Source organism: Schistocerca americana, chromosome 2 (genome assembly GCF_021461395.2).
Source record: "Schistocerca americana isolate TAMUIC-IGC-003095 chromosome 2, iqSchAmer2.1, whole genome shotgun sequence".
Classification (NCBI taxonomy): domain Eukaryota; kingdom Metazoa; phylum Arthropoda; class Insecta; order Orthoptera; family Acrididae; genus Schistocerca; species Schistocerca americana.
Window position 1 is genome coordinate 1,036,628,283 of NC_060120.1, and position 12,470 is coordinate 1,036,640,752.

The following is a 12,470-nucleotide window of genomic DNA, read 5'->3' on the forward strand; positions in this document are numbered from 1 at the left end:
ACTTGAGAAAGTCATATCCCTGGCGGAGTAATTTGTTGATGTATTCGAGGCCAGGATAATATTGGGTGACAAGGGGGATGCTTCTGTGTGGTCTGGGGGTAGGAACATTGTTGTTGGAGGGGGAGGAATGTATTGCTCGGGAGATCTGTTTGTGGACAAGGTCTGCAGGATAGTTGCGGGAGAGGAAAGCACTGGTCAGGTTATTGGTGTAATTGTTGAGGGATTCGTCACTGGAGCAGATACGTTTGCCACGAATACCTAGTCTGTAGGGAAGGGAGCGTTTGATGTGGAATGGATGGCAGCTATCAAAGTGAAGGTACTGCTGTTTGTTTGTGGGTTTGATATGGACAGAGGTGTGGATGTGTGCTTCAACAAGATGAAGGTCAACATCCAGGAAGGTGGCCTGGGTTTTGGAGAAGGACCAGGTGAAATTCAGATTCGAAAAGGAGTTGAGGTTATGGAGAAAATTAAAGAGTGTTTCTTTACCATGAGTCCAGACCACAAAGATGTCATCTATAAACTATACCAGGCCAGGGGAGCAGCTGTTGGGTCTTCAGGAAAGCCTCCTCCATGCAGCCCATGAAGAGGTTGGCATAGGACGGAGCCATCCTGGTTCCCATGGCCGTTCCCCTGATTTGTTTGTAGGTCTGACCTTCAAAAGTGAAGTAATTATGGCTGAGGATGAAGTTGGTAAGTGTGATAAGGAACGAGGTTTTTGGAAGATCTTCGAGTGGGCGTTGGGAAAGGTAGTGCTCAAGGGCAGAGAGACCATGGGTATGTGGGATGTTTGTGTAAAGGGATGTAGCACCTGTGGTGACAAGAAAGGTTTCAAGTGGGAGAGGAGTGGGAATGGATTTGAGGCATTCTAGGAAGTGGTTTGTGTCTTTGATGTAGGATGGGAGTCTGCGGGTGATAGTTTGGAGGTGTTGGTCTACCAGAGCTGAGATACGTTCTGTTGGAGCTTTGAGGCCTGCTACAATGGGACGGCCAGGATTCTCTTTGTGGATCTTGGGTAATAGGTAGAAGGTAGGGATACGTGGCTCAGGTGGAGTGAGCGGGTCTATGGAAACCGCTGTGAGGCCTTGTGAGGGACCTTGGATTTTTAGGATTTTCTGCAGCTCAGTCTGGATGGAGGGAGTGAGATCCTGGGTAACAGCTTTGTAGGTTGAGGTGTGGGAGAGTTGACGCAGTCCTTCTGTCACATACTCCACACGGTCAAGTACCACAGTTGTGGAGCCTTTATCCGCCGGGAGGATGACAATAGAGCGGTCTGTTTTCAGCTCCTTAATGGCACGGGATTCAGCTGGGGTGATGTTGGGGGTTGTCGGGATGTTCTTCAAGAAGGACGGGGAGGCAACACTGGATGTGAGGAATTCTTGAAATGTCTGCAAGGGATGGTTTTGGGGGAGGGGAGGAGGATCCCTTTGAGAAGGCGGTCGGAATTGTTCTAGACAGGGTTCAACACTGGGTCTAATATTTGGGGGCTGTGTTTGGGTAGTGAAGTGATATTTCCAGTTGAGGTTCCGGGTGAATGAGAGGAGATCTTTAGCCAGAGAAGTGTGGTTGAATTTTCTGTTGTGTTTTATGTATCTATCGGCTGTACTGAGCTGAGGTAAGTACTGGCCAGCCCCTCTATCTTTTTGTTAGTATTTGTTTCACATCTTTATATGAGATTTTTCATTAATCATTTAATTAGACTACATTCCATTATCCTCGTTTTGCCTTTGTTGATGTTCACCTTTTATCCTTCTTTCAAGTCACTCTCCGTTCCGTTCAACTGTTCTTGCAGGTCTTTTGCTGTCACCGACAGAATTACAATGTCGTCGGCAAACTCGAAGTTTTTATTCCTTCTCCATGGATTTTAATACCTACTCCAAATTTTTCTTTTATTTCTTTTACTGCTTGCTCAATATACAGATTGAATAACAGCGGGGAAAGGCGCAAACTTCTCTCACTCCCTTCTCAACCATTGCTTCCCTTTCATGCCCCTCGACTCTCAAAACTGCCACCTGGTTTCTGTACAGATTATAAATAGCATTTCGCTCCCTGTATTTGACGCCTGCCATCTTTGAAAGAGAGTATTCCAGTCAACATTGTAAAAACTTCCTCTAAGGCTACAAATGATAGAAACTTAGGTTTGCCTTTCCCTAACCTATCTTCTAAGATAAGTCGTAGGCTCAGTATTGCCTCGCGTGTTACAACATTTCTACGAAATCCAAACTGATCTTCCCCGAGGTCGGCTTCTACCAGTTTTTCCATTCGTCTGTAAAAAAGTTCGTGTTAGTATTTTGCAACCATGACTTACTAAACTGAGAGGTTGGTAATTTTTACACCTGTCAACACCTGCTTTCTTTGGAATTTCATTTATTATATTCTTGAAGTCCGAAGGTATTCCTGTCTCACACATATTGCTCACAAGATCGATGAGTTTCGTCTTGGTTGTCTCTCCCAAGGCTATCATTAGTTCTAATGGAGAATTGTCTACTCCCGGGGCCTTGTTTCGACTTAGGTCTTTCCGTTCTCTGTCAAATTCTTCACGCAATATCGTATCTCCCATTCTATCTTCATCCACGTCCTCTTCCATTTCCATAATATTGCCCTCAAGTACATCGCCCTTGTATGGACCCTCTATATATTACTTCCACCTTTCCGCTTTCCCTTCTTTGTTTAGCGCTGGTTTTATATCTGAGCTCTTGGTCATTCATACATGTGTTTCTCTTTTCTCCAGAGGTCTCTTTAATTTTCCTGAAGGCATTATCTATCTTACCTCTACTGATACATGCTTCTACATCCTTACAATTTTCCTATAGCCATCCCTGCTTAACCATTTTGCACTTCCTGTCGATCTAATTATTGAGACGTAACCGCCGGCCGCGGTGGTCTAGCGGTTCTAGGCGCTCAGTCCGGAACCGCGCGACTGCTACGGTCGCAGGTTCGAATCCTGCCTCGGGCATGGATGTGTGTGATGTCCTTAGGTTAGTTAGGTTTAAGTAGTTCTAAGTTCTAGGGGACTGATGACCTCAGATGTTAAGTCCCATAGTGCTCCGAGCCATTTGAACCATTTTTGAGACGTAACTGTATAAAAAACATCAAATTTTAATGTCGACCTGTATAACAATGTAACCCGAAACATACGAAATTTCTGCACTGAAATATGATCCTAGTAAAATAAAGAAACTGACAGAACCTACATTGCTCAAAGCTAACGAAACAATCACGTATTGTGAATGTCACCTGCAAAATGAAGTACTGGCAGAATCAGCAACACGGCAAGGATCCGCAACAGCCAATAAAATGCTACTAAAATTATAAACAGTTCGTCCTGGGAAATTGGGCTCATAATCTTGACACAGAATGCCAACGATACACATAACTCAACCTTTAAGTTCTGGAATTTCAGTTAGGAACTTATGAAAGAAAACAATTATAGGCGCTAATATGAAAATTCGGTTAATCTAATAACTTCAACTGTACAGTAAATTAACTCAGAAGATCAATCAACAGAATAATTACAACCATTGTTCTGAGTCGTCATTCCTTCTCGTAATAAATCTGCATCTCACATGTTCCAAAAATGCGTCCATGGAGTCTACTGTACACTTAACGAAAAAATCCGCCTGCCGCACACCGCAGCTATCCACTACTGGCTGTCAAAGATTCTGCGACTCCACTGTGGTGCCAACACACACAGATTCTATATCCTAACAACTGTCTCTCTGACCACAATTCTTCAAAAATATCATTCGCGTTTACAAAAGTTAACACATCCAATAACATCATCAATAAACAGCCATCTTAACTGTCAAGTTACTTTTACCTCCACTATCACGTAAATATCAGATAATGGAACTGCAACCGTGCTTCACATTTTGCACATTTCCCCCTTTTTTCTGAGAAACATTTCCCCACGACCATTAACGAGTGCTATATCACTGTTCTAAATATTACAGTAGCCTTAAATTTTTCTTAAATAGGGTATAATTTTAGTTAAAAAAACAAAATACCTTCTTTATCACAGTGGATAACTAGAAAAAGCATCCCCGTTCTCGCCACAGACGCACCAGTCGGTCTCGACCGACCGCCATGTCATCCGCAGCCAATGTCAGCTAGATGCAGTATGGAGGGGCATGAAGTCAGTATACCACTCTCCTGGACGTTGTCGGGTTAGCATACCTGGTGCCGCTACTTCCCAACCAAGTAACTCGTCAATTACAATCATTTCCTGTCAGAAAGGTCACCGTTCGTAGTAATTGTCGGAAAGTCATCGAGTAAAACAGAAGTAATCTCTGGCATTGCCCAAGTAAGAGTTATAAGACTTCTGCAGGTCCTGATCTACATAAACGATTTAGGAGAGAATTTAGCAAGCCGTCTTAGATTTTCTGCTAATGATGCTGTCATTTATCGCCTTGTAAAGTCATCAGATGATCAAAACTAAATGCAGAATGATTTAGGGAAGATACTGTATGGCGGGAAAAATGACACTAACTGATTCTGAACAATGAAAGTATGAAGTCATCCACATGAATACCAAAAGGAGTGCGCTAAATTTCGGTTGCACAATAAATCAGACAAGTCTAAAGGCTGTAAATTTTAAAAAAAAGTTCAAATGTGTGTGAAATCTTATGGGACTCAACTGCTAAGGTCATCAGTCCCTAAGCTTACACACTACTTAACCTAAATTATCCTAAGGGCAAACACACACACCCAATCCCGAGGGAGTACTCGAACCTCCTTCGGGACCAGCCGCATGTAAATTTAAAGATTAGGGATTAAAATTACAAATAACTGAAGCTGGAACCATCACGTAGACAGTGTCGTGGGGTAAGCGAGTGACAGCCCACAATTTATTGGCAGAACATTTAGAAAATGAGTCATGTCTACTAAAACAGACCGCCTACATTACGTTTGTCCGTCATCTTCTGGACTACTGAAGCGCAATGGGGGTTCAACATTAGACAGGACTGACGTAGTACATTGAAAAAGTTCAAACATGGGCAGCTCGTTTTGTATCATCGCGATATAGGAGAGAGAGTGCACGGTTGTGATACGTGAATTGGCTGGCAATCATTAAAACAAAGGGGTTTTTCATTGTGGCAGGATCTTCTCATGAAATGTCACTCACCAACTTTCTCCTCCGAATGTTTTGTTGGTGCCCATCTACCTAGGGAGAAACGATCATCGTAGTAATTTAAGTGTTTGTTTTTCCCGCGTGCTATTCGAGAGACGAACGGTAGAGCAATAGATTGATGGCGGTTCTATGGGCCCTCTGCCAGGCAATTGTGAATTGCATAGCAATCATTTAGATGTAGACAAAGGTGACTGAACCCTATTCTAGTCCTCCCACGAAGGAAAATTCGCTGGGAGTACCGAGAATCCGCATTGCTGACCACTTAGCCACGGAAGCAATATCACGGCAGAAAAAATAATCATTAATTTTAACCGTACACCAGTATCACGGTAGACAAAGTAATAACTAGTTTTATCCTTACAGCAAATACTCATCCTTTGCATTCTAATGTGCGCCTCACCCGGCCGTTACCACAGACAGTACGTTATCAGAACGACAAGTGACACCGAGGATAAAACATTAACAGTAATGGAATAAAAACGCTAGTGTCAACAGTGGAAGCATACAGTGGGTACAAAATTCTTAATACGGGGAAGTGCCTAATAAAGAGGTTGGCAATTTTATGGCACTCTACAAAACACTCCCTCTTCTTTAGGGGGTATGACAACTCTGCAGTGCCGAGTCTTTGCCCGAACGACCATTTGAACTACTGTGCTCTCAAACACGAAACCTATTGTGCACCAGGAAAATACAGGGTGTTTGTGAATGAATATCGGGGTTTTAATGCTTTATAATATTTATTACATTAGACTTACAATTATAAATGATATGTTAAATGAAAGAGCAACCTTATAAATGTTCAATGTGAGCACCATTTGTCACACGGCACACATCAAGTCTATAGCCGAGTTCTTCCCAAAAATTGATAAGTGTGTCTTCAGTGATTGTAGCAACAGCTGCTTTAATCTGGTTTCTTAATTCAAGGAGGTCTGCTGGTAGCGGAGGCACGTACACACGATCCTTGATGAAGCCCCAAAGGAAAAAATCGCATGGCGTTAGATCGGGTGAACGTGGATGCCATGCAAAGCAAGCCCTGTCATTGGGCCCCTTGCGGCCTATCCAGCGATTGGGTACAGTGAAGTTCAACCAATCGCGTACTTCGCTATGCCAGTGAACATTTATAAGGTCCTTGGTAAAACTGAGTTGCTCTTTCATCTGACGTATCATTTATAACTGTAAGCTTAATTTAATAAATATTATAAAGGGTTAAAACCCCGATATTCATTAATAAAGACCCTGTACATTCGCCGGTTCAACTGACGAAGGACGTTACACTGAAAATGCAGATAAAATACGTTCGGCACCATCAAAATTTTTTTGCAGAAACTATAGTTAATATGTAATGGATGTAATAGTGTATTTATTTCAGAATACATACAATTGATTGTAATTATAATGTAAATATCGTAAATTGTTGGGTAATAGTCAAGGGAACTTTATTTAAATGCCTCGACAGTAACGACGAAATGACAGTAGCTGTCTCGTTGTTTATCTTTGTGTGTGGAGAGTCCTTATCGGTCTGCCAACAGAGAGGAAGCAGAGCAGCTTGAGTCATGAAAGGGAGTGGAATTGTTCGTTGGGCTCTCCGGCAAACGCGGTGTGCAGCTATAATTGCTCCAGTGTAGGCGCACCTACATCGTTAACCCGCGAGTATTGAGAGTACGGTCGGAGTGGACAGGCGGAGGAAGCTGCAGTTCCAATTACTGCCTGTCCCATAGCCATCCGTGGCTCTGGAGACGACCAGTGGTTCTCAATCAGCAGCAGCAACAGCACCAACTCAGCACTGTCGTTGCCTACATTCATCGTCATCCCCACAGCTACAACAACGTAAGATTGTTAATTAACAGAGTGTAATTAATATTGGACAGGTATTACCCAGTGGCATTTCTTTCACAAACTTTAATAACTTTCATCAATAATAACGTGAAATAGTTAAAACTTTTAGGACACCTGTGAAGTCATTGTCCTCAGACATTATCACCAAGCAGAGTCCCTTTCCTTTCCACGCAATCACCGAGTGTTGTAAAATTATGAAACTATTTATTGCCACTTTCGTTTGTTTCCTAATGACCAATTTCAGTCTAATGTTTTCTGGCTCATTAACTGTTCGTTCTTGTATTGCATAACGGAGGCTTAACTAATTTGCCGTTTTGAGTATTAACTTCACTCACTTAAACTACCGTAAAAGTCCCTGGCAAAACTAATAACTAAGATACAGCACAAATTAAGAGTGCGCAATTTCATTTATTCTGTATTTAGCTTAAGGAGTGACTTCTGCTGGCTTGGTAAGTACCTGATTACTCTTGTATTAAAAGTAAATTTAGTTGCTCATTTGCTTAAAATAAATTCAATTCAGTCTTTCAATAATGGCTTGTCCTTTTAGAAATGTTGCATTATGTCACGCTGAGGCTACTGAAAGCCATTATTTTACGTAACGAAGTTTCAGTTACAGCCAGTCATTTATTTAACCAGTCACTTTATTTAACTTTGCTTTCAAAATTTATTATTTCAGAGAGCGTAACTGTAAAATCAGTGCTTCCTGGTTCATTTACTTTCTCGTGAACTGTTGCGTTGTGGAAAAGCGTGACAGCCTTTTGTTGCCGTTCCATTGCTTATTTACTGATTTCCTTTGCCGTTACCTTTTTTCAGATTCTGGAGATTCATTATCCTAGTAGGTTGGCGATCTTTTAAATATACCTTTTTCGCTAATCTGTATTTCTTGTAGTACCAATGATTTTTGTATTAAAAATACTACGTGATGTCCTTTTCCCCACTGTGTGGCTCGTGAGCGTTTGCACTATATTGCTCCCATTTCAAAATTACTATCAGTATTTAGATTAGGTTTAGAATAGATCCTTCCTTCAGATGGGTCTGTTGTACACTTTCTTCCTATTAACCGGAATTATTTTCCTTCAGTAACGGGAGTCTTACTCACTGTAAAATTTCATCAAGCATAAGCCATCACGGCCAGTTTTATCGCAATCGGGTAGGTCGATTAGGAAGGGGAGGTAACAAGGGTTCTTTGATTTGCTCCGCGAGGAGATTGAGTGTAACTACAGTGAGGTGGTGAAAGTCTTGTGACACCTCCTAACATCGTGTCGGACCTCGTTTTGCCGAGCGTAGCGCAACAGCTCGACGACGCATGGGCTCAACAAGCCGTTGGAAATCCCCTGGAGAAACAATGAGCTATGCTGCCTCTGTATCCATTCACAGTCGCGAAAGCGTTGCCGATGCAGGATTTTGTGCACGAACAGATCTCCCGTTTATGTTCCATAAATGTTCGATGGGCTTCATGTCGGGCAACCTAGGTGGCCAAATCAACTTCTAGAATTTTCCAGAATGATCTGGAGACCAATCGTGAATGATTGTGGCCCAGTCACAATTCTATCGCTGTTTGCGAACATGAAGTTCATGAATAGCTGAAAATGAAGTAGCCGAATATACCCATTTTCAGTCTATGCTCGGTTCAGTGTAACTAGAGGACCCAGTACTTTCGAATTAAACACAGCCTATACCCTTATGGAGCTATCACCAACTTGAACAGCGCCATGTTTACAACTTAGATCCATGGCTTAGTGGGGTCTGCGCCACACTCGAATCCTACGGTTACCAAACAAAATTGGGGCTCATCTGATCAGCCCACGGTTTTTCAGTCATCTGGGACACAACCGATATGGTTACGAGCCCAGGAGAAGTGCTGTTAGCAAAGGCACTCGCGTCGGTCGTCTGTTATCACAGTCCATTAACTCCGCAGTGTCCCGACGTATAGGTTCGTCGTACGTCCCACACTGATTTCTGCGGTAATTTCAGGAAGTGTTGCTTGTCTGTTAGCACTGGAAACTCTAAGCAAACGCCACTGCTCATGGCAACTGAGTGAAGGCCGTCGGCCACTGCGTTGTCCTTGGTCTGGGGTAATGGCCGAAATTTTGTATTCTCGGAGCGCTCATATCACTGCTGATCTCGGAACATTGAATTCCCTAACCATTTCCCAAATCGAATGTCCCTTGCATCTAGCTCCAACTACCATTCCGCGTTCAAAGTCCCTTAATACCCGTCGTGCAACCGTGATGACGTCGGAAACCTTTTGACATGAAACATATGATCGCAAATGACAGCTCCACCAATTCACTGCCCTTTTATGCCTTTTGTACACGATGCTACCGCCACCTGTGTATGACCATATCGCTATTGCATGACTTTTGTTTTTTTGGTCATTGGTCTTCTGACTGGTTTGATGCGGCCCGCCACGAATTCCTCTCATGGCCAACCTCTTCATCTCAGAGTACTACTAGCAACCTGCATCCTTAATTTGCTGGATGTATTCTAATCTCTGTCTTCCTCTACAGTTTTCGCTTCCTCTGGTACCATGGAAGTCATTTCCTCGTGTCTCAACAGATATCCTATCATCCTCTCCCTTCTCCTCATCAGTGTTTTCCACATATTCCTTTCCTCTCCGACTCTGCGCAGAACCTCCTCATTCCTTACCTTATCAGTCCACCCAATTTTTAACATTCGTCTGTAGCACCATATCTCAAATGCTTCGATTCTCTTCTCCTCCGGTTTTCCCACAGTCCGTGTTTTAGTACCACACAAAGCTGTACTCCAGACGTACAATATCACAAATTTCTTCCTCAAATTAATCCCTATGTTTGATACTAGGAGACTTATCTTGCCCAGGAAAGCCATTTTTGCCATTGCTAGTCTGCCTCTGATGTCCTCCTTGCTTCGTCCGTCATGTTATTATACTGCCTAGGTAGCAGAATTCTTCAACATCATCTACTTCATGGCCCTCAATCCTGATGTTAAGTTTCTCGCTCTTCTCATTTCTGCTACTTCTCATTACTTCCGTCTTTCTTCGATTTATTCTCAATCCATACTCTGTACTCATTAGACTGTTCATTCCATTCAGCAGATCATGTAATTATTCTTCACATCCACTCAGGATAGTAATGTCATCAGCGAATCGTATCATTGAAATAATTTCACCTTGAATTTTAATGCCACTCCTGAACCTTACTTTTATTTCCATCATTGCTTCTTCGATGTATAGATTGAACAGTAGGAGCGAAAGACTACATCCTTGTCTTACATCCTTTTCAATCCGAGCTCTTCGTTCTTGGTCGTCCACTCTTATTAAGCCCTCTTGGCTCTTGTACACATTGTATATTACCCGTCTCTCCCTATAGTTTACCGCTATTTGTCTCAGAATTTCGAACACCTTGCACCATTTTGCATTGTCGAACGCTTTTTCTAGATCAACAAATCCTTTGAACGAGTCTTGATTTTTCTTTACTCTTACTTCCATTATCAACTGCAACGACGGAATTACCTGTCTCGTGCTTTTACCTTTCCTAACACCAAACAGATCGTCATCTAGCACATCCTCAGTTTCTTTTTCCATGCTTTTGCATATTGTTCTTGTCAGAACTTGGATGCATGAGCTGTTAAGCTGATTGGCCTATAATTGTCGCTCGTATCAGCCCTTGCAGTCTTGGGCATTGTGTGGATGATATTTTTGCTGAAGTCAAATGGTATGTCGCCAGACTCATTCATCCTGCACACCAACGTGAATAATCGTTTTGTTGCCAGTTCCCCAAATGATTTTAGAAATTTGATGGAACGTTATTTTTCCCTTCTTCCTTATTTGATCTGAAGTCCTCCAAAGCTCTTCTAAATTCTGACTCTGATACTGGATCCCCTCTCTCTCCTAAATCGGCTCCTGTTTCTTCTTCTACCACATCAGACAACTCTTCCCCCTCATAGAGGCTTTCCAGCTATCCACTCTCTTCTCTGCATTCAACAGTGGAATTTCCGTTGCACTGTTAATGTTACCACCCTTGCTTTTAATGTTACTGAAGGTTGTTTTGACCTTCCTCTAGGCTGAGTCCGTCCTTCCAACAATCATTTCTTTTCCGATTCCTTCACATTTTGCCGGCAGCCATTTCATCTTAATATCCCTGCGGTTCCTGTTTATTTCATTCCTCAGCGACTTGCATTTCTGTATTCCTAAGTTTACTGGAAAATTTTTGTACTTCCTCCTGTGAGTGTGTGGGTTTTATTTTGTCAAGTTGCGCAATGGATTGATCCAACAAGTACCCTTTGGCTCCTACAAGAAACAATTTCCACCTCACACTAGTACAGAAGTCAGACACACGCTCGTAATGTACCAACAAGAACTGCTTGAAAAACATTCAGCAGCAAATATCTTCTGGAGTCACCCACTGTAAGGAAAAGACACAAAAATATTCTATATTCTTACGTGACTAGTGGAATACTTGGGTACTGGAGTATTGCTAGTTATTGTAAGAAAAACATTAGACGAACGAAAATATTATTTATTGCAAAAAAATTCTGAGAAATCAAGTGAAACTTTTTCTTATAAATTAATAAATTTCCAGGTTCTTTTCGGAACAGTAGATTGCCTCTTATGGATAGGAATGCTATTATTTTACAAAGTAGGGAAAGGTTCTTTTCTCCCTTTTCTTTAAGAATGTTATTTACTCAGCAGAATGGCTGAGAGCTGTGCCTACACAACTTGAATAACTTTTCTAGGTACGGTCAAGGCTGTCGCATGAGAAATGTAATGGAGTGTACTGTTATGGAGGACAGGTGGGGCTTGCGTACGTTGTAGCACTCAATACCATCGCCAATCAAACTCTCCCTACGCCTTGATGAAGTCAAGGACTCCTATCCGCCCCTAATTTAACAATTGGCGTGGTACACCGGTCAGATAACCAGTCCACCACGATGCCACTCAATATTCGCTCGCAGGTGTTTAACTATAACTCTGTCCGTGTTCACACCACACAATAAGTGTGGCGGCCAACACAGTAAACAACGTTTAATCGCGAGCGACTCAATGTAGAGTATCTCTCCAATTCGCTAACGACAGCGCACTCTCTCTCGTTACGTGTTTCCGCTCCAAGAGCGACAACGGAACAGCTCCTTTTTCTGGAAAAGTTGCAAGGGTATATCATTCGCTGTCTTCACTCATTCCTCTGGCTCTTTGCGTCAGAAATATTCCGCCAATCAGCATTGCTCTTTTAAATGGGAGAATGACGTCTCGTTTGAGTTGACCAACGTGGAAATATGTAGCATCTCCGTTAGGCGTATACTGGGCGCTCCCGCACAATATAGCGGAATTTGCTTTTAAGTCGAACACGGGGGTCGTTATCCCTTCACTCTGGCAAAAGCTGTCCCCTCTCTGGGCGGTCGTTCCGGCCGAAGTAGGTGGTGCGCCGACCCACCCCTCTGAAGCGACGGGCTTCCCAGCGGGCCGGCCGCCTCCCTAGAATGAAAATTCCTGTGGCCGTCATGTTGCGTATTCCAGCCTCGACTTTTT